Genomic DNA, 7,169 nt, shown 5'->3' with positions numbered 1-7,169 from the left:
GATGGAGTGAACACACTTGGCTCACAGGGACAGGATTGCCATTGGGTTTGTGGAAAATCATAATTTCTTACTGTGATATTTTTGTTTCCAAAGTCTCAAACCACACACCAACCACATAATCCATCTCTAGTAGATGGATCAAAAATTGCAACATCATTCTTCCACTATATTTCGGGGAATTGAAGAACAGAAGAGGAACTTCTTTGGCCCAAGGTCACAGCGTAGCTAGAATTAAAACGCTCTTCATTCCGTAATTAGTCTCCTGGCCAAACTGCCCCTGGAGCACTTTTCTCCCTCTCCTGGACCATCCCTCAGGCACATGGAAAGGAGTCCTGAGACCTTGAGGATGCCTGTAACTTTTTTCTCCTTTCCAGCTGGTCAGACTGGGAGCCACTGAGACTAAGTGAGGGAAGAGCAGAGCTTTTCGGATTTAGAATTACTCCAATTCAGAGAATTCTCTCCCTGGTTCCCAGTGAAGACAAAACCCAACAACCCTGGAATGCCAAAAAGAATTCAATAATAATATAATATATTGGGATTTCCCAAAACCCCATGGAGAACTTGGCCAGGGAAAGGACATGTCAACAGCTTTTTTGATGAGTTCAATGTAAACGAATTAGAAACAGATGGGCTAAGTTTCCCTTGAAACACACATGTGCTGGAGAGTTACAGCTGAGAAAATGCTTAGATCTGTGCATTTCCAGGGACCGGTCAACCCCAAACAGAGTGTGATGTTTTGCTGAGTCCCAAACGCTGGCTTCTCCTCCTGTCCCTAAAAATAACTGAGCTGTCCAGCTGCTGGACGGATATTTTCTCTTTTGGTTTTGTTTCATTTGCTTTTCTCACAAAGCACCAGGGTGATAAATGACTTCAAAACCTGGTAGAATGTTCTAGAGAAATCAGGCATCCGGAAAAGTTAAAAAAAAAAAAAACCCCTGGCACTCTGCTCACATCATTCCCCTCACCGGGCATCCTGCCCCTTGAACATTACCTGTCATTACTTACCCATCTGTCAATGTCAACCCCAAGATCTACTTCCTCTGGGAAATCTTTGGGGATTATTTTGGTCTTCCTGGACATAGAAATCAATCATGACAACAACATTTTCAGTACCCAGGATGTGCCCACAATATTCTGAGCATTCGGCGAATGTCTAAGATTAAGGCCCTTGCCCACAGTGAGTTTTTTCTCTAATTAAGAAGCTCCTACGCATTCGTGAAGCAATTAAGAGATAATAACAGGTGGTACAGGTAGGTCAAAATTAATAACATGAGCATTTGGGGGCTTTGGGAATTCAGAGAATGGAGAAGGCACAGTGTGTATTAAAAAGGTCAGAAGTCATGATGGTAACCAATATCCATTAACAGCTGTGTTTGGGGGAGTTTCACAAATGTTTTCTCTTCGGATCTTCACAAAAGCCCTTTAACATAGACAGGGATTGATTTTACAGATGGGAAACAGGGGTTTAGGAAGATTAAATGTCTTGTTCAAGGTCAAACCATGAGTAAATGGTGAAGCGGGATTAGAGCCCAGCCCTGTGGCTTCTAACACAGGCACCCTTGCTTCATGTTATAGCACGTTTTGCAAAACTATGTTAAAGTCTGACAGGTGAGGCTCCTTGGTGTAGCTACAGCCTTATTCTGGAATCTCCTTATAGCTGGAATCTCCTGGACATTTCTGAATACATCCAAAGTTAACTTACACACTCCCCCTTCCCATTTTGCAAATGAATTGCACTCACCTGCAATTTTCTCTTCTCTGCCATTTTTAAAGATGCAGCATAAGTTTGTACCCTGGATTTCTCCAGCCTAAAATGTGTTCTCCATTTTTGGAACAAATGAGACTTACTGACTGTATTTCTCACTTGTCAACTAGTTATGCACTGGACTGCACATCGCTTATGTTATCTTGGATTTTTATTTAAATAATCTTATGCAATTATTTAGCACAGTAATGTTTCATCTTCTGCAGAGATTATTTACCTCCAAGGAGAGCTTTTGTGCCTGATACATGCTCCCAACTGTTTTGAGAGTGGTTCGGTGGCCATGCTGAGTAACTACATCTTGATAAAGGTAACACTCTCTACCCCATGGTGGTGACTCCCAGCTGCCCCAACTCCCATCCTTCACAGGACTCTCCAACTGCACGTTCTGCAATGCTTCCCAAACTCCTTGTACTAAAAATGCCATTATCTTCCCCTAAAACTATAGTTTTCCTCTAGAGTTTGCTCTTGCTTCAGAAACAATGTAATTCTCCCAATCAGACCCCAAAGGTAATCATTAGTTTTGATCCTGACCCCAGAGTCCTATTGATTGTTCATTTGGAATTTCTTATACATGTTAAAAGGGGCCCTATTGTGTGCTGGCAAAAACTAGGAAAGAACAGATTCCTAAGATGTTTCTCAGTCAACTGAAAGGACAAAATACATAGGGAAAAAAATTAGACCACAATGCAGATCCTGTGTTCTCCGTTCACATCACAAGTGCCATAGGAATGATGAACTTTGATGGAAGTAAGCCGTAGATGCTTCCTGGAAGCAAAGTCACGTGAGCCTTGGAGACAAGGAAGGATGACTTGGGAGAAGGCTCTGTGGCCTGCCCTGTGGGGAGGGAGGAGAAGATAAATGCACGATCCTGTTCCAAGGCATCAGAAGTGGTCCAGAGGAAAGGCAGGTGAGACAGGTCCTAGGAAATGTTGAGATCCAGAGGGAATAAGTCAGGTCCAGTGGCGCTGGCTCAGGGAGCTGAGGAAAAGAATAACAGAACCCAGACTTCTTCTTCCTTCTCTTTTCAGAACAGAACCAAGTGTAATCTTCCCATGATAGAATTCTGGATTGGTTCTTATGTGACCATGGTGCACCTTTCAGCAGCTGCATTGTCAAAAATAAATGGTACTCAGCATAAGCCTCCCACCTCCTTTGAGAGTCTCTCTCCCTGCCCCTAAAGTCTAACTTGCAGGGTGACTCGGGGTGCCCCCAAGAACAGGAAGCTCACGAGAGCCTCGTGGAGCCATTGGGTCTCAGCTTGAGTGACTGAGTTATCCTGGTGCTTCAAGGTAAGTTTTCAGAGGGGCAAGGAGGAAGTCAGCCAGTTTCAAGGTTCCCACCTGAGGGAGGCACTGGGGACTGCCCTCAGAATCCCTCTGCTTTCTTGCTGTGGTGGCAATGAAAGTGCTCCTCCTGGATTGACATGGTACATAAATGACCAAGGGCTCTAATTCCTAATATTTTAAATACTCAGACTTGGCCTCAAGGACTCTTGGAGGTCTTGTGGAATTTTCTTTACACTAACCTAGGATGCTTACACCCAGTCTTCTCCCCATCTCCTTTGCAAGGTCACACATGGGTCATGGTCTGATGATTTTGTGGGGGTCGGGGGGTGCTCTATAGTAAAAACACAAAATAGGAAATCTATATCTTGTTTTTTTTTAGGGGCCACACTCAAGGCACATGGAAGGTCCCAAGCCGGGGGTCAAATAGGAGCTACAGCTGCCAGCCATAGCCACAGTCACAGCAGTGCCAGATCTGAGTCACATCTTCAAGCTACACCACAGCTCACAAGAAGGCAGGATCATTAACACAATGAGCAAGGCCAGGGATCAAACCCACATCATCAGAGATATTAGTTGGGTTCATTACCTCTGAGCCACGATGGGAACTCCCAGAAACCTATCTTCCTTTTTTGTTTTTTTGGTTTGTTTCTTTTTGTTTTTTTTTTTAATATTTTTATTGCTCAATGAATTTATTACATTTATAGTTGTGCAATGATCATAACAATCCAATTTTATAGGATTTCCATCCCACAACCCCAGAACACCCCCCCAACCCCCAAACTGTCTCCTTTGGAAACCATAAGTTTTTCAAAGTCTGTGAGTCAGTATCTGTTCTGCAAAGAAATTCATTCTGTCCTTTTTTCAGATTCCACATGTCAGTGAAAGCATTTGATGTTGGTGTCTCATTGTCTGACTGACTTTACTTAGCATGATAATTTCTAGGTCCATCCATGTTGCTAAAAAGCCATTATTTCTTTCCTTTTAAAGGCTGAGTAATATTCCATTGTGTATATGTACCACATCTTCTTGATCCACTCCTTTGTTGATGGGCATTTAGGTTGTTTCCATGTCTCGGCTATTGAAAATAGTGCTGCAGTGAACATTGGAGTATATGTGTCTTCGTGAGTCGTGGTTTTCTCTGGATAGATGCCCAGGAGTGGGATTGCTGGATCAAATGGTAGTTCTATGTTTAGTTTTCTGAGGAATCTCCATACTGCTTTCCACAGTGGTTGCACCAATTTACAATCCCACCAACAGTCTAATAGGGTTCATTTTTCTCCACACCCTCTCCAGCACTTACTGTTCGTAGACTTTTTGATGATGGCCATTCTGGCTGGTGTAAGGTGGTACTTCATAGTGGTTTTGATTTGCATTTCTCTAATAATGAGTGATGTTCAACATCTTTTCATGTGTTTTTTGGCCTTCTGTATGTCTTCTTTGGAGAACTGTCTGTTTAGCTCTTCTGCCCATTTTTTTATTTATTTATTTTTTATTTATTTATTTATTTATTTTTTTGTCTTTTTGCTATTTCTTTGGGCTGCTCCCGCGGCATATGGAGGTTCCCAGGCTAGGGGTTGAATCAGAGCTGTAGCCACTGGCTGCCCATTTTTTGATGGGGTTTTTTGTTTTTTTGGGATTGAGCTGCAGAAGGTGTTTATAAATTTTGGAGATTAATCCCTTGTCAGTTGATTTCTTTGCAAAGATTTTCTCCCATTCTGTGGCTTGTCTTTTCATTTTGTTGAGGGTTTACATTGCTGTGCAGAAACTTTTAAGTTAAATTAAGTCCCATTTGTTTATTTTTGTTTTTACTGTCATTACTCTAAGATGTGGATCTGAGATGTTCCTGTCATTTATGTCGGAGAGTGTTTGGCCTATGTTTTCCTCTAAGAGTTTTATAGTATATGCTTTTATATCTACGTCTTTAATCCATTTTGAGTTTATTTTTGTGTATGGTGTTAGGGAATGTTCTAATTTCATTCTTTTACATGTGGCTGTCCAGTTTTCCCAGCACCACTTATTGAACAGGCTGGGTCTTTTCTCAATTGTATATTCTTGCCTCCTTTGTCATAGATTAGTTGGCTGTAGGTGTGTGGGTTTAACTCTGGGCTTTCTATCCTGTTCCACTGAGACCTATCTTCTTAACAAATTCTTTTTTTTTTTTTTCTTTTCACAGCCCCACCTGCAGCATATGGAAGTTCCCAAGCTAGGGGTGTAATCAGAGCTGCAGCTGCTGGCCTACACCACAGCCACAGCAACACCAGCTCCAAGCCACATCTGCAACCTATGCTGCAGCTTGTGGCAATGCCAGATCCTTAACCCTCTGAGCGAGGCCAGGGATCAAACCCACATCCTCATGGACACTATGTCAGGTTCTTAACCTGCTGAGCTACAACAGGAACTCCTACAAATTCTTAAATGTACAGTAGAGAGTTGTTAACTCTATAAACTCAATGTTGTACAGCAGATCTCTAGAAATTTTCCAGCTTGTGTAACTGAAACTTAATACACATAGAACTCCCCATTCCCCACCCCCAGCTCCTGGCAACTACCATTCTACCATTTCTATGAGTCTGACTCCCTTAGATTCCTCATATAAATAGAACCATAAAGTATTTGTCCTTCTGTGACTGGCTTACTTAATTTGGCATAATATTCTCAAGGTTCATCCCTGTTGTTACATATAAACAGATTTCCTCCTTTTTAAAGTTAGATTATATTCCATTATATGTATTTACCACATTTCCTGTATTCATCCACTAGTGGACACGCTTCCACATCTTGGCATATTGTGAGTGATGTTGCAATGAACAAGGGAGTGCAAAACATCAAACCCAAAAACTTCTGCATAGCAAAGGGAACAATCGAAAGAATGAATAGCCAACCCACAGAATAGAAGAAAATATTTGTCAACTATATATTTAAAAGGGGTTACGACTCAGTAGCAAAAGGACGAGAGACTATTCTTAACCTTCCCTAGTTTTCTCTTTTTCCTGTCTTGGAGGCTGTTCCCTCCTTCACCTCTCCTGTGCTCAGAGATCAGGCAGGGAAGGAAATATCAAGGATTTCATTCTGACAGAAGTGACAGACACTGAATATGTCTCTACATCTTCCTCCCAGGGGCAACTGCCTTTAAGAGAATCCTGAGAGAAAAATTATAAGCCAAAGTAATAAATCCCTAAGGCATTGCAAGAGTAAAGTGGAGATTAAAGGTACTTTAACAGGTGGGATAAGGGGTTGCTTACCTTCATTGTCAAGGATCAGAGGTGGTTTCTCAGCATTCTCAACACACACCAGGTCTGCTTACATCCAAAAACGGGTAGGTAATATTCCTTAATCCAAGAAGAATTCAGAGCATCAACATCACTGTGAACAAAGAGTATTTTAAAATCTCAATCAGAGTTTATTCACTGCTTTCAGAGCTCCAAACCCCAAACAGTATGACTCCTACCGCCCCCACAACTGCAAAGACTAATGGAATGTGCAAAGTACTACAGAGGAGCCCTGAGGTAACTAATGACTCCAGGCAGTTCATTTTTTCTTAATGTCTTCCAGAATACTTTTCTTTGGAAAATAAAATTGTAAAAAGGAGGAAAAAATCTTTAGGAAAAGATGTTTATTTTTGCTTTTACATAAAATACTTCTACAACTTGTGAACTTATATGATGCTCAGGGAAAAGGAGGAGGAGGAAGAGAAAAAGAAGGAGGAAGAAGGCAAGTATTGTTTGTCTCTCATCTCTGTCCCATCTCTTTCGTGTTGCAAAATTATACCACACATACAGAAAAGTACCTGAAATATACTTATACACTTTAATAAACTGTTACAAAATGATCACTTACAACCAGTATCAGGTCAAGATAAAGACTTTTCCAGCAACAAAGAAGCCTTGCCACTGCCCATTTCTCTTTCTCAAGTCAAGGTAGCCACAATCATGTAATCTCTTGTTTGCTTTTCGTTATAAGCGTATCACCTAATTTGCATTCTTAAACACTACAGTTTAATATTGCCTTTAGAGCCTTATATAAAAGGAATCACATATATATTATTTTGTGTTTGTATTCACTTGCTTAACATTAGGCTTGCAAAATTTATCCATGTTTTGCATGAAGGAGTAGTTTCC

This window comes from Sus scrofa, chromosome 6 (genome assembly GCF_054392235.1).
Source record: "Sus scrofa isolate SSC_HxYL_T2T_F1_AM1 chromosome 6, Sscrofa_HxYL_maternal_Yorkshire_Landrace_v2.0, whole genome shotgun sequence".
In the NCBI taxonomy this organism is placed as follows: Eukaryota; Metazoa; Chordata; class Mammalia; order Artiodactyla; family Suidae; genus Sus; species Sus scrofa.
Note: the sequence above shows the minus strand (reverse complement) of the source record.